Source organism: Rhopalosiphum maidis, chromosome 2 (genome assembly GCF_003676215.2).
Source record: "Rhopalosiphum maidis isolate BTI-1 chromosome 2, ASM367621v3, whole genome shotgun sequence".
Lineage (NCBI taxonomy): Eukaryota > Metazoa > Arthropoda > Insecta > Hemiptera > Aphididae > Rhopalosiphum > Rhopalosiphum maidis.
This window is the reverse complement of record NC_040878.1, coordinates 269,831-297,249: the sequence shown is the minus strand read 5'-3', so window position 1 is coordinate 297,249 and position 27,419 is coordinate 269,831. Positions and strand designations below refer to the sequence as shown.

General features: G+C 31.3%; 1 protein-coding gene across 1 annotated transcript in view; it reads right to left on the bottom strand.

Moving 5' to 3' along the window:
- LOC113551869 overlaps nt 1-27,419 on the bottom strand; it is a 60,597-nt gene that overhangs the window by 19,792 nt on the left and 13,386 nt on the right. The gene's annotated exons all lie outside the window — the stretch shown is intronic.

Here is a 27,419-nt window from a genome sequence, read left to right as displayed (position 1 = left end):
AACCACCAACAGGGGATGGGCTATCCCGTTCTAAAAATTAGTTTAAGATATAACTTTACAATGTAGGTGTACCATACAGACAGACAGACTAACAGACTCTAGTAGACTGTTAGTCTTTTATCCATGGCTAATAAAATGTACTTCTCAAAAATATAATTAATGCTTAGGAGTCATAGTGTTGCCTTAAAATATTTATGATATCCATTTTTATTATCTATAAAATTTATACATTTTTCAAATTTTTTTTCCATATTGAAAATTAAAAACATATAATAATTTCATAATTAACAAAATATTAAGCCGTAAACATAGATCGTACTTACAAAATATATTGTTATTTTTTTCTTTGCCAAAAATGTTGTTTCGCGAGATTTTTTTCATATTATGCCCTCTGAAAAATTCGTCTGCCCCAGAGTATGGAATACTGCATAGCTGCATATCCCATGCGCACACCTATACCCTGCCCATTTGTGTACAAATGGAACTTAAAGCTGCAAATTCCCGCGTTGGGGTGATAAAAAGTACTTGATTTAAATTGAGGAACATATCAAAATTGATGTTTCACAACTGAAAGTGTGTCAATCAGAGACGAATGCATGCAAAATGTTGGGTGGTGAGTGCGGCGAAGTGTCCGGGTTCATTTGTTGTGCTATTACATCTGGCGCATACAAATTATCGCCGCCAAGACGATTAGGCTGTTTATTGCAACGGGTGAGCGGCGAAAATTAAATTGTTATTAACGCAGACGTGGCGTCGGGTTCAATTAAAATTTAAAACTGTGTGGGGACAATGCTGTGCAGCAATGTTACTGTACTCTTTAATATGACGTGCATGCATGAGTAGGGAAATAATTATTATTACGTCATCGTCTTGTCCACGCAGGTGAAAACGGTAGTTCATAATACAATATTATTTATTATGAAAGGGCTAGCTGCTAGATAGGGTGCGTGATGGATGAGAGATCAAACCTAATCAAACACACTTGTATTACTAACAGTGACTATAAAACTCTAATTTTCAATTTTTTCCTAGCTTCTCGTCGCCTAATTCGTGCTAACAGTCTTTCCGTCATAAAATCTTAGCATACTATCAATATTTTAATCACATCAGCGAAGGACTGTGTGGCGACGATAAACCGTGGGAATTCATTTCGAATAGCCCTAACAACACTCCAATAATATCACACGTCATATATTATATATATTATAGAGGTCTGCTTAGTTGGCATTACGTTATCGACAATATTATTTTTAGTAAACGTTCGCACGCGCGCATTTTATATTTTATATGTGTACATTGATAATATCATTATTGTACACATCTGTAAAGAGATTTTTGACGATCTATTAATGCGAATATAATTATTATGAATGCACACACGTAAAGTTTATTATGGTCCGGTCGTTAAATAAGTCGATACGTGCAATACTGCGTATATTACCGATCAATCTATAAATTTGAAAACTTAGTTAAAACGGTTTTATAGTTTTATTAATCTATAGTAATATCAAAGCTAAAAACGTCAGATTACAATTGAAAAAAAAACAATTATTTATTAACGTTTATACTGTTGCACCATATGATAATTTTAACTTACAATCAAATAATTTCACAAATAAATCAAATTATTGTTATTATAAGTCAAGAAAAATAAGTTATATCAGGAAATATTTCATACTTACAAAATAATTACTCTGAGCAATGAAATTAAGGGTAGCAATTTTCTAATAATATTACCTATATCGACTTAGTATAAGACGTAATATTATATATGTGAAAACTTAAAAGTGTTCACCAGTTGCCACGTACCTACCTACCTTTAGGTTTGTTTCGCAATAAATACAATATAAGACTAATACGTTCATCTTAGTATCTTTCTCTTAGCTGGCTGTATACCGACATGACAAGAAGAAACTGGCTGTATGATTTGTAAGCGAAAAATTGAAATAACAAAAATTTGCAAACTATAAGAACCGTGAAGCTATTTATTTTCCTGGCTAAAAATAAAATAAAATGATTATTAAATTATAAATATTAGTATCATTGATTTTAGGGGGTACTCAATGATATTATTCAAAACATAGCTTATGACATTTTGATTATACAATTGTTATTATTTGTGTTTGAGCCCATCATCTACGGTTAGAAAAAAAACATTTATATAAATAATTCACAAGAACATTAACAAAATATAATCTTTGTTAAATATCCATAAATTAATGATAATAAATTAAAACTTTGATTGGAAATAATTTAGTCATCCATTACAAGTATTACTTATAATTTTATTAGTTTATTACAATAAAAACTAGTAGTAACTGCATAGTATGTATACATGTTTTTTAGTGGATTGAATTGAAAGTACAGTAGTATTATTGGTTTAAGCTGGATCTTTGTAGTCAAATTAATGTCGAATCAATCGATTTGTTAGCATATTTAAGCAAAATTCCGTTTTAATTGAATGAAAAACAAAATTCGGGTAAGATATACTAAGCATATTATTACAAAACTTAATATCTATGAAATATTGAAACCTATTCAAGCATACTATTTCATTACGATATATAAATATAAGTATTAATATTGAATATTCTTATTTCAAAAACCTACTCATAAGTTTAAAATTTATCATTTGTGTAACTATACATCTAGATTATATCTAATATATATTTAATAATAAGTTGTCAATGAAATTAAAACTAATTATTTTATATATTATATACCTATTTAGTATTTATCAAATGTTTGTATAAATCATATATTTGTATAGTTACAGCTTTATATACAACTATTACAGTTAATTGATAGATCATTATGAAAAAGCAAACACACATATAGCACTGAGGGCTTAGCTGTTAGAGTACCTATGCATAGTTATAACATATTATTACTAAAATTCAAGCGAATAAAAAAAAGAATTATTGGAGTGTTATCATCAAACGTTTTTACCGATTTTATAATATATTAAATAAATGTTAAAAAAAAAGACTTAATATAATGAATTTTAATCCATTGATTAGGTACTTATCATTAGAATGATGTCGTTTTCAAAAAAAAATTTTAGAATAATAGAATTTGATGGATCTTTCTGTCCCCTATAATATATATATATATATAAGTACTAACGTAATTTATCGTATAGCTTGATCATGTATGTAGCTATAAAAAAAACGTATATGTAAGCTATATGCGTTCAGGGGTGGCGTAAATTGTAAGCCTAAAGAAAAGAAAATCTAAACACGACCAGGGTATATATACTATATAGGTTCCACACTACCAGGTCCTATATATGTGTTTATATACACCATAGTATACGTATTATAACCTATGCGCGTATAACGCGTATATAATGCGACGTGTGCGCGTCTGTCTGCCCGACTGCAGCACGCACGCGATCTAATCTATTGTTGTTTTCCTGTTTATGTTTTTTTGGTTTTTTTTTTAACATTTTTTTTTTACTTCGGTCGACTTCTCGGATATATGCAAATCATGTGACCCATGCGCGCGTTATACACATCTGCTCAAAGAATTTTTTTTAAGCCCGAAAATCGGTAACCCTTTTTTCCCTAGTTTTTTTTAACGACGACGACGACTATATACGACGATACGCGACAAAGAGACGTTTAAAACGGGGGGGTCGTCGTCGGGGTCGCGCATTATTATTTTCAGTATTATTAATTTTTTTCCATTGTTTCTCGGACTTTTTTTATTATTATAATTATTTTTTCAACTATTCTCAGTGGGAGACGCTTTTATGGTCCAACACCTCGAGAAGAAAAAAATTGAAATCGAAATAAAAAAAAATACCAGTTCACCCTCGTCAGTGTCAAAAGTCGTGATAGTTTTTTTTTTATTATTATTATTCCTAGACATCGTGGCCGCTGCTAAATTCTAGCCGCCCTTCGAATGTGAATAAAACTTCGTTAAAATTCGTTTTTTTCATCCATCGCGTGAATGCATTAATTTTCGACGAATTTTTTTCCTCATCAGTTCTCCCCCCATCCTCTGTCTTTGAGCTGGCAGTAAGCCCCGTAGGTTTTTTTCAGTCCAACCACGCTCAATTCACGGCTAAAAAAACTCGTATCGCAATAACGCGATCGCCACCCAAATTGCGACTCTTTACCCAACAGCAGCAGCTGTGCGACGCGCGCGCGAGGACTGTGATCAGATAATTATGTGTGACACAATGGCAATATACGCTTATATCGTCGTACATAATGTATAGAACACGTCGTCGGTAGGTACATTCGGCGGCGACAACAGCATAGCATTGTTTTTACGAACACGAACCCCCTTCCCCACCTCCGGTTCAAGAGTTCTGCCACTGGCGGGTCTTTTTCTTTTGTACACATTTTTTCTCTCCCGAATGTATATTAAAACAAAAGGTTGAAAAGGCCTTTTGTGCACGCACTTCAAAATAAATAAAATAAAAAAAAAAAACGTAAAAACTCATAACGGTCACGACTATATGCGATCAATAACACGTTATATTATGTGATGTATATTGTAATGTGTATACGCAAAATGATCGTGCGCGACGCCGCCATGGTCGCGATATAACGTGCGCGGCAGCTGTACGACGTGACGTAATTAATATAAGCACGTAAAACATATTATAATATTATGTTATAGAACAGGAGCGCGCTTATAATATATTATACTTAAATGCGTGAATGCATAATATGTTAACTTTCAGTGGAAAACCGATAGATAAAACAATAACGTCCGAAACACTTGAAAGGTCTGTGATTGTGTGACTATATACATGACACACAGTGGTGGTACAGAAAGTTGTGTATTATATAATTTATGATTGAAGACTTATTTTATCGGTATACCCTGCACATAAGTAGTATACCGGCAATGTTTTTTAGTCCAATCTATACTATATTAAGTAGAGCAGTAGCTCATAAATCTTAGAGTCTATAACATAGACGGTAAAATTGATAATGAATACTGATAAATCTTTAGTAAAAAACAATCAGATTAAAAAGAAAATTCCAAGTCCTCGTTTATGAATGTTCAACGTTGCATATGCGTGTTAGTTCGGTAGACGATAAGTGACTTGGCATGTATTTAATAATCAATCCAATTGTGGTTTATATATTTTTTTTTTTTTTGGGGGGGGGCGTTTAAGTTTAATAATATATTTTATGAATTAGAAAATATTAAAGAAATGCAAATGATAATGAAAAAGTCTCAAATACACTAAAAAAGTTCAATAAATAATGAAATATATCGATTATAGATTAATGACGTATTAAATTCACTAACCACGAATCCTGAACTTCTATTATTCTTTTATTACTAATTTTCAACAGCGAACCAATCGACTCCACCCCAAAGTGACTTCGTACCTATAAGAATAGGATAAAGAAATATGCGTCTATGTGCATAAGAACAAGCGTATTACATACGTGTATTATTTATACGAAAAACGAGACGATATGTAGAGATGCGTCCGGTGAGGGATATAATATGCACGATTATGTACATATATATGTACATAAATGAATGTCGAGGAAGACGAAAGGAAAATATTAAACGAGTTGGCGACTGCAGCATCGGAGATGTGTGTAGAGGATAGGGCGACTATGACTATACGACGACGGTTCGTTAATGTTTTAAGGCACACATAAATATCGTTCGGTTTCGGGGCCCCCGGAGGGTCAAAGCTGTCGAAATTCCAACGAACCGGTCCTAACAAAACACGAGACAATCCCGATTCCCCCCCCCACTATCTTCACCAGCAGCATCCACACGCTTCACCACTACTACACTCTGCCTTGTCTTCTTCTTTCTCACTGTTATTTTCGTATAATATATAAACGCATATCGGGTTATATATACGCGTCTTCATCGTCTTTTTCTACATATTACTACTTGACGTGTACGATATTATTATAGTCTCGTCTATCGTGTACATATTGCGCTGCATACTGTGCGGGTCTGGGACGGTGCGGTTCGATTAGAATTTCTTCGAGAAAACCGGTCGGCCGACTTAAATACAGCGTACATACACACACACGTAACAGCTCGGCACCGGTACAGAGTTTGTTGAACTTGGCCCAACCCGCATTTTTAATTCTACCGCCGCTGCTGCCACCATCACCCTTTCCCTGCGCAGTCAGGTTTGACTAAATAACTACGAATATATATATATATGTATACGTATAATAAACGTTATACACTTAAGCATATTATATACAACTGCGGCAAATATATTATATAGGTATGTGTATTATATTTGTGGCGTGTGGCGTTTAATTATTTTCGATGCGCTCAGGAGGTCTACTGCCGATTTGCTACACGCAGCATTAATCCCGAGACGACGATGGGTGAAATGAAATCCAAAAATATACTTTCATTCGGGGATTCACGTGTTAAAGAGAAGTTCATATGGCAGATCGTCTTTAATAATTTTTGTTATCAATAATTACTGTATAGGTAGCCCAACACCTAACACAGACGCCGCTTAAGACCACAAAATACATGTGATTTATCTACAAATGCGTTATACATATTATCTGATTTACGTATAGTATTCTATTGAAGGTATATTGTAATTATTGTATTAAATAACGATCAATTTCGATTTTAGTGTAGAGCCATCGTCTTATACCCGTACGCTAAACCTATTATATTTATCGATCATATTGTACTTTTCACGTTGTACATTGGTATGTATGGCTAAAGCCCTAAACTTGATCTATATGGGGGTCCTTTTTGGATCAAACTTTCCTAGATCCAAAATAAATATTTTTATTCATTATTATGTTGTAAAGATGTAACGAAAAACTATAATTTATATATTATAATTACGTGATCACCAGAGTCCGTCAAAAAATGTGTCTGTGGTTCATCAGTTGATGACTCCGCCATAAACTATAATAAACATTGTGAGTTGTTTAAGCATATTTTAAATTCTAATTTTGTTTCACGTCAAAATCGTTTTTATGATTTCACACGTTAAACTAAATTTCTTTAAGCTTGAGAACCACTGTTGTAGACTCATTTACATTATTACATAACAACAATCGGTCACGTATCTAATAGTGCTAGTAAAAATAACATTTCTACAGTAATTGCAGGGTGTATATACCATATGAGTATGCACACTATAAACAAACATATATATGTATATTGTATAACCAGTAGTCATAGTCGTCGATCTTCTGTTATAATTCATAATACATATTGATAACAAAATGATCTAATAAATATTCGTTTTTTTGTACTACCTCCAATTAATTATAATAACATACTTGTCTTATACATATGTATTTACACTAGGTACTATATACACTTATAGCTCACGCTGTATCATCTATGTATAGTGTATACACATCGTACTAACCTACTCATTTTCCATCATCAGAATACGCATATATCAAGCTGCGTCGATGAAAAAAATCGACCACGGAGTTGATCGCAGACACCCCATCCTCCTCTGCTAAACCGATAATGTCGCCGTGCTCACAATTTAATATCTACTGATGGCTAACACATATCGAAAATGAGCTATCCACCTAATACATTAACTTCCCTACGTAATCATTGAACAGTAATCATAGTGTTCCAGTTTATTATGTATTTGATTATATATTATTGCACATTAGTGTATAGGAACGCTTCAGAAAAAGAATGACATTATCATTATGTTTATCTATTTTTTTTTACGTTATCCATAATTTATTCGCGTTTATAATATCTAGGTATCGTATAATACCCATAATGTATTGACTTTATTGCAGTACAATCGTACAAATATATTTTACTGAACACCAAAAAATGCAGTAGACTGTCATGTACTCATGTTGCACTCTTTATCGCCGTTTTTCATAATACGACTGCATCGTTAATTGCATGTCGAGTACGTTTGCTACAGTAAAATTATAATATGATATTGTATAATATATGTATGTACTTAAACGTATGGACAGACAAGGTAATAATAATTACTATAAAAATAATCGATAATAATTTCCAGTATTTTTTTTTAAACGCGCGTACAGTATAATAAAATATAATATAATATGTATTCTACTAAACCTCATTTTCTTAGTAACAAACACAACCATATAGAGGTACCTACGTCGTAACATTAATACTACACCGTAATTTAAATGAAATGCTTATTTGTACGTTTTAATTGTGAGAAAAAAAGACGTATAATATATAATATTGCACTTACGCCGTCATTGCTATAACGTACCGTATGACTTGCATTTTAAACGTATATAATAATATATTATAATATATTATTTTAATGATAACTACGGTATATTATATGTGCATATATACCCACCTGCCTACCTTCCCGTAATAAACGGACAGAATTGCGGAATACTACTATCCGAAGACGAAAATCCAATTATAATATATGACAATAATGATGATAACTGTTCGAGATGTTTGTAAAATATCATTCCGTAACAGCTAATAATAATAATAAAGTATAATAATACGATAAGAACGAAAATCATTTTTTGTCGACGACGTCAGTTTAAAACGCCCTTTTTATATAACAATAACAATAATATTACATTATATTGTTGTATTTACAGGTAAAAATGATTATACCAATTACCAACCATCGCATTAATAAACGCGTACCTATAACTAATATACAGTATTTTTTTCCGACCGCAACAATGTTCGATCAGCGCACTACTACAGCAGTACAACAATGATAATGATAACAATAGTGAATAAAATAGGAGTTATATAATATTATTTTTTCTGCAGATCGGGTACTAAACGACGAGCCCTCGGAATGACGAGGGAAAGAGAATAAGTTTTTTTCTAATGTCTAATGTTTATTATTATTGCATACCTACTTGAGCTATTCATAGTACCTATACTTATAGTATAATATGTATATTTCATTGACCAATGACCATTATACGTTTTCGTTATTTTTATCAATTTAATGCTTTATGGACGATGTCAACATTGAGTGATCGTGTGTTGCAACGCTGCAGCTTCACGATTTTTAAAAATGTATTAATAATAGAAAAATGTATTCACGATCAGGAATAAATTATGACTTACATTGTTATAATGAGAAAGTATTATTGTATTATTACTAAGCTACATTTTCTGTTTGATAGGATGATATTGCAAATTGGTTATTATATAAAATATTATAGATGTACATATTAAATAGTAAGCAGTCTAAACGTTTTGCGATAATGAAAGATCAACAGTAATCCCACTCAAAATAATGTATGCCATAAATTATTAATGAATCTACCAATTTTCATATGGGGATTATTATTATTTTTAATTAACAATAAGCTGAATAAATTATGAAATAATAATACTTGAATTAAGTTAAAATTTAAAAATACACATTCAAATTTAAAGACAAAAAAAAACTTTAATGGTAAAATTAAAGATTAATCTTAAAAGCAAATTTTATAGACATTATTCTTAGACTAAATTATTCTCATTGTTTTTATTGCAGAATTACAGTGCTAAACTCCATATAATATAGGTATTAGATAACCTAACCTAATCTAATACTCACAAATTATTGTTTACGCATAAAATAGAATTATATAAAATATATATATACATTACAACTTTACCGATGAAATACATAATTGGACAACCCCATTGTCGGTCTGTCGGCCCACGTGGGTACCTAAAACTACACAACATTCACCGGGAATCCTTAAATTTTCTTGAAAATAATTTACTTTTCTAGGTTCATATTTTAGTATGTGTGCCTAAATATTTACGCTTACATATTATACCTTCACATACCTATTTATATAATATAAAATGACTGCAGAGTGCTTTCCCAGCGTGGGAGACATTTTGATACACACCGGTATAATATTCACATAGTACGCTTAAACGCTGGCGCGAACGGTATTTTCAACGTGCCTATATTATAATTAATTCTTAAGGTGCCGCTGCAATGTTGTATTCATGATGCATCACAGTACTAACTGCAGCAGTGTAAAACTGTAAATGCACTCGTATAAAACGACGCGCCTGCTGCAGGCTCGTAACGTGTTTCGATACTACAGGGCCAAAGTCTCTGTGCAATACTGCACATAATATACTGTATATTATAAAATATAGGTTAAGTATATGTACGCGCGTGTATGCCTAACCCATATATATATAATACGTATCACATGCTGTACAACATGTGCAAAAATGGCGGCTAATATTGTATGCATATTATGTCATGTGTGCGTGCGTTTATATACAGAGCGATCCGCACACCTATATATATATATATATATATATATATTGTATAGAAATGAGACGGATGTACTCGATCGTATTGTCCAAATCATTTATTAAGTATCGGTATCTTTTTATTTATTGTGCAACTTGACTGTACTTACGTGTTACGATATGTAGACATAGTAAACGCTCTGTATACATTCGATACACGCGTTTTTTTTTATGCAGCGGATATTATGCAATACACTGCAACGAGTCCCGTTCGCATTGTATGCAAATCATACATGCTGTATAAAACATATATGTATACGGTATAATTATTATATATTCACAGTAAATACGCATTGGTCGTACGACGGACTTTCCGCGGTGGCCGCATTGTAGGGGTGCACCGATGAAACGTTGGTCTATAACATGACGTAACAATGAAAGCCTGAAACGCGGGGTAGAAAAACAAATAATATAAACGAACTGCAAAAATGGATGGACGGGAGCCATCATTGTTGTCATCATAATATTATATACATATACGCGTGCATAAAATATATGTAGTGTGCGTGTGCGTGTAATATAATTATAATAATGTGATATGTAAAACCATCGTTGTGCGTGATGCACTCCTCCTTGGTATAAATATGAGCGATTTGGAATACGCAAATAAGTTTTATCGAGCACGTTTATAGCTCGTTTTCTGATGTTTTCAGTGAAACCCACATGGTAACTCAAAAAACAATCGAATCTTCTATCAAAAACACCAGCATTTTAATTTTACATTTTTAATTTATACTAAATCATATTGTAGTCTGCGAATTGCAGGTAAATATACATAATTATTAATCCTAAAAAACCATTTTTATCGGAAAACTTCCCAATATTTTACCAGGATTTTGAAAATGTTAATCATTATATACTATGTTCTTATCCCCATTGGATCTTTTTTAACACTAAATATAAATAATGAATACACACGGATTCAACAGATTAGACGTTTTGCTTATACATTTTTTATGGTAATTAATGAAAACAAGTAAACTCACCACTGTGATCTTCTTGCGATCCATTATGACTGTATAGTAATACGACTAATATGTTATTACCTACCTATTATATATCTTACATTCTTAACTATAAAAAAAGAATAGTAAATAGTGCAGTGTGTAGAGTATGAATTCACTAAAATTAAATACCATATATATATATATATAAATATATAATATAACATAATTATGTAAACGCGAATTAAATGATATTTGATTAACGGTTCAAACAACTAATAAAAGAATCCTTTGTTTATTTATACGACAAATGCTTACTATGAAACAAAAATAAATACGAGTAATAGAATTATTTGTTTATCGTTAAAACATGTTTTTATGATATAGGAACTTTTAATCGAATCGTTTCTACATGCGTGGATATCGAAAGTCTGATAATATTTAATATATTTTGTTTTTTTATCTTTAGCTTACATCTTGTGCGGGCCGAAATAAAAACTTTCGTTACACACAATACAAAATACACGCACATAAAGAAGTAACAATAAAAAATTAAGTAATGAAAATGAATGAATGTTGTCAATATGAAAAATATGTTGTCACCGTCGGGAAGAGTGGACGGCTATACTTTTACACATGTATAAAAAAAAAAACGGAATAAAATAATAAAACGAATTTGAAGATAGTACATTTTATATACGTAGATATATTTATTCCGTTTGGCCTTGTGTACTTTTTCAAGAGTAAGGCGAACGCTCGCAAGAATAATGTAAGGGAAGACACGCAGAAGTCAATGACATCATACGTTCATGTGTTTTTTAATCGGCCATTGATTAATAGGTATTTATTTATATAACAGCGGATTTCGGCACATATTATTTTCAACAAAAATCACGTTTTTTTATTCTGTTTTCTCACTATCTCATCCTCTCTCCTCTCTCGGCGTGTACATTAAACGCAAATATACAAATACATATAACTATCTATACATAGTAACTATATAATACAACTATGCGAGTTGTTATAAGCACATTAAACATTCAAATCGTGAAGCCCGTTGAGTGTTTAAAGTATATATACATAATGTCATATAAGAGTTTTAGTGCGCTTACAGAACGTCTGTGTATACGATAATTTTGTAGGTTAATATAAATATTATTATCATCAGCACATCGATGTACATATAAAATAATGTGACCGACATCGTCTGACATAATATTTTAATACCGTGATATACAAGACGTCGACAAAATGTATAATAATGCTATATATTTAGAACATCTAGACCGTGATGTGGTGTACGACAAAAAAAATCATGTTTAGGACTTATAACCATGTAGTACGCACTTAAGACTTATCAATAGATTTATATGCGCTAAAACTTGGCTGAAAAATACAACGAAAATTTTGTTTTTACAACAAAAAAACGACGAGTACCTATGGGATTACCCAAACAGTGAATACTTAATAGTAGTATATATAAACAATATTTTAAAAACAATTAGAGTTATATTTAATTGTATATTTTCATACTTCAATAACTTGGGTAGATTGTATAACTATTACTGCTGGTCAAGCAATTTTAACCTATATAAAGAAACAGATATTATAATTAGTTTATACGCAATTTATCGAAAAATGTTCAAAATATCTAGTAAAATTATAAACAAGTTATAAACACTTATAACAAAGGGATTATTGCAATTTAAGGTCTTTAAAAACGTGGTGATAACTGTTTCAGTGTAATATTTTATATGAAATGACATAGCCTTCTATAACGACTAGTGTGTTGATAGGTTCTTTTCAAATTTGGCGCCGGAGCGGCGTTCTATTATACGTATAACTATATACTTATATACTATATAGTTTGACTAACGACGGGAAATTAAATAGTCATCAAACCGTAATATATAGTAGGTATAGAGTATAGTAAATATAGTAATTGAATTTTAATTCGTCGTTACTCGGCAGCACGACGACAATATAACGTATGCGGTAGGTACACCTCCTAACTACAGACAAAGTATATGGGTACCTACGTGTTATTATAACATTAAATTCGTGTACACATTATACTTATACATCTTGTGATCATAATAATTATTCGTTAAATGTAAGTACATATGCGATATGCCCACCCATTATGTATAGACATAGAACTTTAAGTGATATTATATTACTCTATACCCGCCTCCTTATAAATAGAAACTCTGTTTTAACGTGTTTAATGGAATAAATTATTGTACTTGTATTTTTAAATTATTTATTGGAATCGAGTTTGATGGAAATCGATGTGATAGTAGTGTCATAATTATATCATATGGATTTTGATTACAGATTTTAATCCCACGGCCAACGTAAAGGATTAAGCACTGAGTCTTAAATTTTGGGTAAGTATTTTCGTTACGATCATAAGACTATATATATTTAGGTTGAAGTTATGTTTTTATTTCAATAACAATCGTTTTAAATTACACACACGGGTGAAATAGGTATGCCGTATGATACATAACACTACACCATATAGCGTATTATACAAGAAAATAATATCGATAATATGGGTTGTACAGTGTTTATGAAGTTGCGTAAGGGTCAAGAGAGTCAAATCAAGGACATAAGCTCACCTTTACCACAGAGGTATACCTTCTTGAGGACAGTCAATCTTTGTAAACCTTTACGTTTTGAGTTTTTCTCGGCGAAATACTTAATACCACTGTTTTTCAATTAAACACTACATATATAACCACGTGTATTACTGTACGCGTGTGATGTGTATGGGTATAACTGTATAATTATGCATAAATGCATGATAAAATAAAATATGTTAATATTATACACATGCGTCCGATAACCTATTGATTTCTGCACTGTACCTATATATAATAATATTAATAATACGCGTTTTCGATACTATGTGTAAAGGCTCCCCACGGAGCACTGTCGCATTATGTACAGTGTACACCCGTCTATACGTCAGAAACGATTATAATATATTACGATAATCGTGAAGATTCAAAACTATAGACACGCGTAACAATAATGTATAGGTACGCACAACCATTGGCGTGGTTTTGTTTACAAAAGATATTACATAAATATATAATAGAAGCCGGGCGTAGTAGTAGAGTTGGGAGTTTTAACCCTTTTAACTGCGGAGAATCGTCTGGGTCTGTGTGCATATACGTTCTCTTCTATTATCGCCGTGCTAGCGCCCGAGTGCCTTGAATGTTTTTTACATTGTCGTTTTTTTTTTAAATAAAAAAGGTGCGAGAGCTGAGGCCGATTTGCATATTTCACGACAACGACACAGCGACAAGTCACACACGCTACCCCTATAATACAATACTACGACTAAGCGAGATAAAACGCGTCCCAAAATTGGACACGCGGGTAGATATATATTATATAAGTATACTGTATAATGTATACTGTCAACGATTTCGTCTTCAAACCCATCGCATTGTTCCCGGGTAGGTGCAAAGGTGTATACCTACGTGCATTATTATGCACGTGAGTGCCTCCTCCTTTATAATCTATACATATACACACACACTAACATTGATCGTATATTATGTGCGATACTATTAGCATATATATATAAATAATATAATATACGCACACACCGCAATAATAGCGACTGTGTACTGTGATAGTAGTGACTTGCGGACGAGTCGATAATAATATCATTGAAAAGGTGATTATTATTATTATTCTATGTGTGTGTGTGTGTGTGTGTGTGTATGTTTGTATGCGCGTATATCCAATATAATAAAATATTGTTATTGGCGGGTCCGCAATTTATTGCCGTCTACATAATATTATATATTATTATAACCCGACGAGCCGGTAACGCCCTGTGGCAGGGTTTTATTATTAAGGATAGTTGCGGTACCTAATCGTATAATATATGTATAGGTCGATATAGGCGTTTTGCATTTGGAAAAAAACGTTAATTCACGCCTGCGGGGCTGACTGTAGCACAAAAATACAAATACCGCCGACGTACACATAATATGAGAATTTCCCGATTAATTATAATTTATAATATAACCATTATTATTGTTCATACGATAGTAATAACAAGAGCCAAAAAATGTATACAGTAAAAAAAATGCACGCGTACACTTCTAGTATATAGATATACATGGATTACAATATACTCGTAATATACTCGCAATATTCGACTTGAGTCTCCTTCACTTCAAGCTAAGGATTCCTATAGACATACATGATAATTTTTTTTTTTTTTTTAATTAAACATAAGTTTAATATCTTTTTATACTTGTTTGATTCCTAGACAGAGCTTAAATTAGAAGTAAAGAGTTATATCTTACATGTCATTAATGTTGAAATTTACAGTATACCTACCTAATACATATACTGTATAAACTGCATATAATATTTTATATTACTGAGGTTTAAAAAATATACATGAAAACAATTTTACTGTTAATCATAATATAATAATTATATAAATTTTAAGATTAAAAACCACGAACTTGAAATTTTTTAATTTTAATTCGTCAGTTTAATAAAACTCTATTAACGGGTACGTGGACGTTTAAAAATGCAAAATATATTACATATAAATATTCAAAATTAAACTGTATCTGTGGTGTAATAAACAATTACCTGTGTTGCCCTGGTTTCGAAACAGCCAGCAGTCGGTATGCCATAAGTTCGTGAGTTTATAGCAATCTGCGCTATAATCTACAATTGTATAAAAATATCTATTTTCGGAGAGTGAGATTTGGATTACAAATTTTAAATTTTCAAATATTCTGGTTGGGTGTTTATTTTCCCAAGTAGTTGAAGTAAATAATTTTGGATTTAAAGTTGACGATTCTCATAGTCTATTCACAACCCGCATACACAAAATATTGTTGGTATATAATTGAAAAGCGTCCAATTTACACGGTGCTGATTACATACACAACTCCGCAAAACGTATGATTATATTATACAATTTATTTTGCCGTATTTTACTTACACCTGACAACAATAATAATAACAGCCATCACAGACGTAAATGTGATACAGATCTTCGTCGTAACCTATAATTGTACGTCTCTCCGCATTTATCGCCGCCGGTGTTTCACCGTCCTCCACCGCAGGAAATCACACTTCTTCACCCTGAACTGACGACGTCGTTATTATTGTATGTATCATCCTTATTCTTTATCATCATTTCACCACACGCGCGTGTATTGTATATACGTACTACTAAACTACGAGTGTGTATATAAAAAATTCGATCTTTTCTTTGGTCCACTATAAAGACTCAACTTCTCGCCGAGTTAACAATGGTTACATACGTCCTGCCCATCGCATTTACGCGTATATTATGATATAAGTGGCTTTATCGTGATAAGATTATATAGCTATAGCACGCGCTAGTGAGATACATATTAGTTTAACTGAAATTTATATTATATTCCATCAACGTCAATAACAATGAATACGCGCACTGTGGCACATTATACATATATTATACATTTATACACGAGGAGTGCGTGTGCTTTGCAGACCGACCAATGCGTGCCCGAGACCGAGACACGCGGGCTTATAAGCTTATTACGAATTTCTTCTACTTGTTATTATCATCATATTTTTTTCTCATTTACCCCATAATCGTGTATATATGTTATGTATAATATATGTATACTGTGTGTCATTGTCTACTCGCGTGTCACATACAAACGCTCTACACAACGTCTTAAAGTATTTATATATGTGTGCATTATGTTGTTATATTGTACATACAGCACAGCAGGGAGACTTCGACGTTATAACTGTTTTTCGAAACATCCTTGACCTCGGCTCGCTAGCTCGTTCCGTCTCTGCTTCCCGCTTGAGTGTGCGTGCCGTCGCGGGTTTTTTCATTATTAATATTATTATTATATTATGTGTACAAAACTAATATCTTTATAGCTGTATTATATTATACAGTGTTGTAGTGTTACGTTTTTTATTATTGTTGTTATTATTACCCGCGTATTATACGTACGTATAGTTGTATAGAAAGGTATTGTGTACAATATTTATATTATATACAGCGGCGCGCGCCGTTCTAAAGTGTCTAGTCCCGAGTATAATATTTTATTATATTTATATATATTATGTGCACCGTGCGATGCAGGTGCCCGAGCGCAATATTCGGTATACCCGCGAGAGACCTATTGTTATATCGTGTCGGCTGTATTATGTTTTATATTATTGTTATTATTATTATTATTATTATTATTACATGCATCTTGAGTCTTTTTGCTTTCTGTATTCGCGTACCTAATACTATTATGTAGTTTATATATTATTGAACATCGTATTGTGGTGAAAATCTGGAAACGATACGCACTTGTGACTCGTGTCCATGTATTGTAGTATTATGTGTAATTACATTGCAATAATATAATCAGTCGAACAATAGTATGAATCGTTGGTAAACGATACGCGTTTTGTTTTCGATAAATTTCGTGTATTAAACACATATACACCGATCGGGATTTATAACGTAATATATACAATAATCGATATACCTACGATGTCACGAGACGAACACACATTAGTCGTCTTGCACAAAGTGTAACCGAACTGAAAAGTCCATAGAGTATGTAATTGAATAGGAATCAATACATTGACATCAGGCCAATTAGATTTAAATAAATTTGTTTGGCTTTGATCGTCTGAAATAATTGCCCTGTTACGAAATTAATATACAATTTATCCTGCGCGATCTTAATTTTTTACCTAACCATCTAATAATTTTTTACATCTACAACCAAAATAAATTAACATACAAACTTGAAATCATAAACAATTTTTTTTTCCAAAATCAATAATGTCACCAAAAAATCAATAATAGGATTCGAAAAAAAATGCAATTTTCTATAATTAAATTCTATGAACTTAAAAAAACCCCAAAACACATTGAGTAGACGAGATAAAGTAGATGTCGTCGCACATATAATATAATAATATTAAAATCCAAATTATCGTGAATAGTTTCACAATCGTACTCGTCGGCATCTTCCAGCTAAATGTTTCCTAGTTGCCCTTGTGCTATATATTATAATATTGTGAGTTATAAGTTATAAAATAAAAGTTTTATCAATTATCTGTTAGGGGTGAGGTCTAGATGTAATAGGGGAATGTCGTACTCGCGTGCGGAGACCACCTCCAGAGAGGACGACCAAAAATATATATTATACACATACGACACACACACACACACACACACACACACACACGTATATATTTGTGTGTGTGTGTGTGTGTGTGGGCTGGCGCGTGAATATAATAATATAATATAAAGACTACAAATCTACATTATGGCCGTAATGTTTTGGATCGCATTGGGGTGCGAATGTGCAGATATAAATCGTGGACTACTGCAGGTTTCATAGCTGCCACCGATAAGATATATATATTTTTATAGCGAGTTTCATCGCCCAGAAACGAGTGCGCGTTATGATATTTTCGTCGCCGTACAAAAATCTTCGCGATGTCATTACGACGGATTAATAAAACGCTTAAGTCTGCTGCCGTCGGCACGATGAACAATAAGCGGGCGAGGGATGCCGATGGTGGTGTTCGTTTTTCTAGAACCCTTATATATGATATATAAGTATGCATACATAAATTATTTCGAGGGTGTTTTTTTTTATTATTCTAGTCCAGTAAATTGTCGTATAATGCACGATCCGTGTTTTAGATCATTTTTCCCACGTAGTCTCACATCCCTACTGCTTGAAAATCTTCTTGTATAGATCATCTCCAGTGGAGACGCACATTGGTCTGCGCACTGTATAAATATAATATATACGTGACGCAGGAGTTTTTTCATAAATGGTATAGAAATTTTCCCAGAATTATCGCGTGTCTAAAATAACGACGATGGTGTTTATTATAAACGTCGCGCGTTGTCGTTATCGTCCGGAAGTCGTTAACACAAGGAAATGAAAAGAAAAATTATGATGGAAGTAAATCGAAACTCACCGGAATGTTTGAAAAATTGACAGAATAAATATATAATACGGCGTCCGCTGATGAATAAGTAAATTAGCATATATTCACCGCTACAGATAACAATCATCTCCGTGCTGTTGCGGATTACAGACGCTTAACAATCTATACCACAAGCTAAACGTTTAGGTTTCCTACAGAATTTTTACTAACCTTTTGAAAAAAAAACACTTTTATTTTATATTCGTTCATACAATTACAATAATAATAATAATATCATTGAGCATCAAAAACGTGATATTATAAATATAGTAATAATATGTAAGTCATGGTCGTGCTCGTGCACGAAGTTATATTATAATATTGTAAACTCGACGGCGCTTGGTTTAGCGCATATTATTATGCAGGCAAATATATAATATAATATACACCAAATGAATAATTTAAATAAAACGAATATTGAGAAGCTAATTATGCGTATACACATGTATTATACTATATACCTTATTATACAGTTTGTTTGTACACCGTGTGTATTATAATGTATAAAATCCATCACCGAATTATCATATAATAGTTTGAAGTATAAATAATATAATGTATCGATTGCGTATACTATTATGCATAGATAGCGCGATGTTTCAACCAAAAAATAATTTGGCTATTATGTTATCTTAATATTATACAACATTCGTATTTAATATTTGTGTAAGCCTATATAAAGCTTATATTACCTGCGATAGGAGAAAATAATTATGTTCTAAAATATATACTAATGTATAATACATAAATATAGATGACGCGATAAATATAACGTAGACTTCCTAAAATAATTGAGAAACCAATGATCGCGTGATAAAAGGAGGGAACCGTTTTTTTTTATTATTTCAATCGACGGTCTACAATCTAATGTACATTATACAGAACATGATATTATGACGTATAATACCTATACCAATATCTGTGAGTATGTTATTAGACATAAAAAAAATACTCGATTGTTCGTTGTAGTATTTTGTAGATTATAATTTAAATAAACAGGTAAACGACATGCGCGCATTTCACGAGTATCAAATAAAAGATAGTAATAATTAAATAATGCGAAATAAAAGCTTTCGTCGTTGTAGAAGATGATGAACGGATTATGTATTCGTTCAGCGGGAATTGAGTATGACTTATGCATGTCTAAATACATACTCCGATAATCGTATATAACACCTCATATATTACAACTAAGACCTGAATAATGTCTTCAAAACCATACAAATATGCTCTAAAAATTAGCCAAAAATACCCTTAAAAAATGCCCCATAATTTTTCTCTATACAATTCGACAATTTATAAATAAGATATAATTATTATGTTATTAAAAAAAAAAACTGACTATTTATTTGTTATTTGTTCGAGTATGGGTGATGCCCCGTAGTTAATAATACACATAAGATAAAAATTGAATTGAATGATTGACTTTCATAATGTGCCAATGTGCATGGAAATCTCCGATAAACCTTTTATTAAGCGAAAACGTTAAAAACAACTTAAATATAAATAAAACAATTTATCTTTAGATAATATTTTGAATAGGCTAAATTTGTATAGTATAGGTATACTATATTGAACAAATTTTAATATGCATTAAACCCAAAAAAATGACCTAATAATGCTAAAAAATGCGAAATAAAAGTTTTCGATTTGAATCGCCCGTTGCATGAAATGAGTTATGTAGGTACTCGGAAAGTATTGTTTAAGGTCAACCAAAAAAAAATGCATTTTGTATTGAAGCCTGGGCGCTAATTATAACCTATATAAATTGTACAAACGTCTTTTAAAGTACTCGGGGCCTGTAATAATATTAGATCGGTTTACCTTTGTACAATATACATAGGCCCGACTCTGTGAGGGTGCCAGGGTGACTTTATCATCCTAATAAATCTAAACATCATTAAGTTTCTTTATATTATTCTGCAATCAATCGTCGCATATACCATCCATGCCAGGATTGGGATTTAATAATATTTTTTATAAATTGGCTGTTATTTTTTACTACGAGTCTTACGATTAGTTATAACTATTTAATACATACAAGATTAATATTAACTTTTTTTTATAGTATGACTAGATTAGATTATTAATATGTAGTATAAGTCCAGTATAGATTTTTGGTGGATACTCTAAGTCAAGTCAGATTATTCCGTGATGATTAGATGAATTTTGAAGATAGATCTGACTTATACACCGCCTGTCCCAAGAGGATTTACTCATTGCAATATCTCTTGAAAAATTAGAGATATCATAAATTATATTTTTTTTTAAATTTACAGGTACAAGGTCTACAAATAATCAATATTTTTATACAATTTTATGTTTTGATAATAACATAAAATATTTTTTTATTTAATTAATTTCAAAAAAATCATAAATAGCCATTTAATAGTTTTTTTTTCTGAAAATAATTTTAAAGTTTCGACATTTCATTTTCATTAACATCGTGTTTTTGATATTTTTTTTTTTTAGTTTTGAGAATATTTTTGTATAATTATTCTGGCACATACATGGTGTTAAATAATTTCTCAAAACTAAAAAAAATATTTAAAAAAACCATGAGATTAATGAAAATAAAATGTTGAAACGGCAAAATTTTCAGAAAAATAAATTCTAAAAAATAGCTCTTTGGTTTTTTTTTTTAATTTTTACCATAACATTAAATTAAACTAAAGTATGGAATACTTGTGGTCTGTCCTTATGAGACACTTAAAAAAAAAAATATGATGTATCTTTTATTCTAGGAGAACTCAATGGGTAAATCCTCACAAGACACTGTAGTTACATTCTGCAGTCAATCATACGTTGGACAGTGAGGATCTCACCACGTAAAAATAATAATTATCGTTATTGTATTTATATCTATAAATTATATAATTTAGAATTTGTAATTACGCTATACTATTTATACTTTATAGTATAGTTCGGAGAAATACAGGATACTATTATTAATTTTAATACTATTTATATTAAACACAAATTTAAGTATTTAACATCTTTAATAGTTGTCCACGATTTTAGCTCATTCTTTGAATGTTTAAGGTGTAGTGGAAGAAAAAACAGACACACAATAATATTAATATTTCTAATAAATGCACCGTGAACACATAAGCCGCAATTGGAAATGTATCAAGGACGAGTATTTGCATATATATTTCCATATTGGTATCTGTAGCTATATATAATAATATTAATTATTATATATTAGCCGCGAGTACACCGCGTTCCGCAATAATATAATATTATGAGTTATAATTATACACGAATATCTATATACATCTATCGAGTGGCAATATAAAAACGAAAATGTTATTAAAAAGACCTCGATTCACACAATTATACACAGTATAATATTATATGTATACACTATATACATATACACATTATAAAAGGTATACTATTTTACATATTATACGTGTGTGACATTGCCTTTGTACTTCCGTGGTTGGTACGTATACGTGTGGGAACTGAGAACCTTCTAGCGTCGTCGTCACACACATTCGAGGTAGCACATTTGCATATATTGCAAACATCGCTCACGGCGTGATAAAGGTGAAAAAATGAGAAGGATTAGATGGAAAAAAGGTGTGGTATACTTATATGATGGTGCCTTTTAAGTTTTAACACCCATCTGACGGCTGTTTTTTTTACTCACCGTCGCCAAATTTGAATAATATTTTAATATGTATACGATTTTGTTCGGCCGCTGTGGACGTGCTGATTTTATTGTGTTATAGTACTATATATTATTTATGTTACATATACGCGTTCGTATACATCGCGAAGCGATAATGGCAGATCGTGAGAAAATAGATTTTGTCTGTCTTATTATTACACGAAAAAGGGTGGACCTCGATGGCGACTACGATGACATATTATAATACGATTGCATTAAATACGTGATAAAGTATGAATTAAAATAATTATATAACGATTTACATAATACTAACAATAATATTGAATTGTAATATATAGTCATCGCATTAATACCACTGTGAATATTTGAATTAGTATATGTGCTATGAGTACTTTAAAGACGAAAGTATAATTTGTTTATAGTATACATAAAATATATAAATTATAAACGTAATTATGAACACGATTTTTATAGCCTGCGACAGCCATCGTTGATAAAACAACAATATAATTGAACCACAATATTATGATTAAACTATTAAATAGTATTACCAACATTTGGGACACTATTATTAATTTGTTTGAGCACGTATATTATGTAGGTCATTTTCCTTTTTCTTTTGAATGAACCCCTTACAAGTTTTCAAAGATCTTAACATAGATTATGGTTCTGCTCCGAAAAATTAAATTTTAATTAAATTTAACAATTTGGTAATTTGTTTACAATTAAACTAGAATTACACAATGTATTACTTTATTTATTTTTTTTTAAATATGAAAATGTACAATCTGTACAAAATGCAATACGTACAATAAGTAAATGTGATAATAAAATAGGGAAAAGAGTCAGAAAGCGTGGATGAAGAAGTCACCTACCTAGTCACCGAATTTCATCAATTTATTACTACAATACAAATTGAAAGTTCCACTTTTTTAATTACCTATACTCGCAAAATTTTAAATTATTCAATATTATACAGCACTTTTCTTACTACATTTTTAGCAGATTGTGCCTATTTTTATTACGTTATAATTCGTGGCTAAAGTAAAATTTATAGGTGATCTGAGTGATCTGAGGTTGATAGTAGTACACTTTGTGCACCTAAAACTGTACACATAAACTAGTTTTAATTAATTATTTATTTTAGTCAATGCAACAATTTAAGTATATACCTTCTAAATATATACGCGTGAGAGATGTATGTAGACCCCATATCTGCGATTTTCGTATTCAGTCCGCACGTGGCCGCATACAAGAAGCGATGTTTTTCAAAAAGGTTAAAATTTAAACCCCTCATTAGTTTGCGGAAATCGGTCTGCGTTTGTACAAGTTTATCTATATTAAGCGTATCTTTATTTACTTTCAATTAGAAACCACCTACACCACTCCAACCCACAAGTGCCGAGTACAAAAATCAACTGAATACAATACCTGTTAGGTATAAAAAATAAATAATATACAACTATAATAGTAGTATAATTGCAATCATCACGAATATAAATTATATATGTTAATATTATAATTATATATTATATGTATTGCTATTTTCGATTTTTCATCAAAAATCGATTTGAGAACCTCATTGAAAAATACTGTTTTTATTATTTATCGAGAAAGCACAACACAATAATATGGTATGCATGCTTGCTAATCTTGTCGTTCTGGGTGTGTATACCTATGCATCATGCATGTATATGTGCGCAACGAATATGTTTAAGGTTAAACGGAAACGGTAAAAATATGAATGTTTAAAGTATAATGAAAACACATGTACGTACATGGAACGCGAGATTTGCTGTTTTCTTGAAAGATGTCATAATATATTTAATCGTTATCGCTCCATGATCAAACTCTATAGTGTGTAATATATGCGATACAAACGTAAGAATCAACGGATTATCATTCAAGGGCGAGTCCTCGTAAAACTTTACTATCTAAGTCGTCATTGTATAATACTAATTATAATGATCCTACTCGTATATATATATTATAATATGCAACATGCATGTGCAACGCCTTTCGTCGTTGCGCATACAGTGTGTTCACCTTACAACAATATCATATCTCACCAAAATAGTATTAGTTTTCTTTTCTCATTTCCTAACAATAATTAAACAATTTGATACTATACTATGCTAGATATACGATATATAGCTATATTATAAGCTATAATAATATTATGAGTCGTTTTTAATGACTGTATTAACATACTATACCTATACACAGGTTCTATATAATAATACGGTAATAATTGCGCTCAGAAACCGTAAAATGATTTCGTTGAAAAATGTTTACTCTATACATAAAATAATATTTTTAATATATTTACATGCTTTGTGTGTAGTGTTATTATTATTATTTATAACTTTATAAGTATAAATAATTACTGTTTCCAAATCACGGACACGCTTTAACGAATACATTTACTATATTAATTTAAATTTAACAAGATGAATTGTTATAAAAACCTACTTATGCGTTGATATAATGGATTCAAAAGTTATATAAGAATAAATCACTGTGCATTGCGAAAAAACGGTTACAAATCAATATATACGATACTTTATATTATGTATTTATTTATGAAAATATTATGAGCACGTGGCTAATTTATTATATATTTATTTCGCCGATAATTGTTACAAATTAAATATTTTATAGGTGCACTTCTACACATTAAATTCCTGAAATTTTTAAGATATTGCCTGGTTCACGAATAAAAATTCTCGAACCACTCTGTATTCATCGTCATATAATAATAGTGCGACATAATACGCAGAAAACGAATTGACCGTGATATTTCCAGTACTCGAGGTCACGGCAGTTTTAAATTAGCCTATATAATATACATATATTATACAATATACTTAAAAAGCGACATTTCGTTAAGAGCAGCGGGTGCCCTCCAGTTAAGAAAGAACCGTTGCCAATTGAACGATAATTATTATTACAATTATTTCCGAGTCACATGCGCACGACGTTGCAGTGTGACTCGCGCTATTCCCTCGAGAGTCGAGACGACAACCGCGACCGTCGCACGTTTATAAAATAATATATTCTGACCTTTTATTAATAATAATAATTTTATTCTCTCTGGTCGCATCCTCTCATTTTAAATGTTATATGCTCGTACACGCATGGTGTGAGTATTGACAAAACAATAATCATGATGCAATTGGATGGTGTGGAGGATAGGGGGGAGGGGGCGTTTACAAGTCTGGGTTTTATATCGACATATTTCGTTGATCATCTTCATCACACACGGCTATACACGAACACGTATACCTATTTTACATTACTCGTATTTACTATAAGTATAATTTATTAACCGTTGTATCACCTAATGTGCAGGTACATATTGTTTTATGTGTAGTTTATATCATAATATTTATTATGTATACTGTATAGGAAACACGATTTATATATTATATTATTATGATATGATGTGCGCATAGATTATGCGTATTTATGCGTGACGTAGTACCACTATATTGAATGGCGCAAATGCGAGAAACACGGGTGTTAGTTAAAACTACACAAGGCTAGTAGATATTATTTAAAAAGGTTTTTTAGACAGAAATAATGCCTTTATTATATTATATACGTAATATTGCAAAGTAGTGATTTTTTTGTACGGTTAAAGTATACTTATAAAATTATTCATGATCACTACAATGTTACCAAAAAATGTAATTTCTTGGTGTTTTTTTAGGTATTTTTATATCGTAATCAGAAGTTAGACAATTTAAAAAAATAAATGATGTCGATGTATAAATATCGCGAATATTGCACACGGTTTTTTTTTATTAATAATACAATTTAAAGTTATTACAATTGTTACCTATTTAAGTGAACCACAAATATAAATTTAGTACTTAAAATGCAACATCTCTTTGCCATTTTATTTTGCTCATATAAACTTAAAATTGAAATGCTTATTAACAAATAAAATTTATTTTTTCGAATTGTAGGTTTAATAAAGACATTTACATTAAAAATAAGTAATTTCTATACTATACAAATATATAATTTATTTTCAAAATCATGAAATATATGAAATGTTAGCAATTTAGAACGTATACATTTTACCTGCACTTCTAATTTTTATTTCTTTCCTTTTTTTCTTTTATTGAACCGAAATCGACATTCTTAACCATAAAGGAGGGACGCATATGGTACATAGACACAACGTGATCTATCGATTGGATATTTTGTCGTTGTTAAAGATTACTGCACGAGCACGTCGAGGTTGACCTAAAAAGCATATGCTTTTTATGTATGTATGCTGTATACAGATATAATTGATTCTTCTCAACACGTATAAAATTATACATATATGTGAACACACGACGTATACGTGCGTGTACGTAGTCCAATTTTGGAACGTGTCCGTTCTCCACTGCAGCGGTTTTCCGTGGAAGATGGCCAATAATATGGTATATAGGTAGAAACAGTATGGTGCACGCGCAAAACTTGTGGTGAAAGTCACTCAGCTCTGTTTCGATCTCGCGTGATCCCTCTAAAAATAGAGGTGTTCGAACCCACTCGGTGGACAATCGGAAACGCTGCCGTAATAA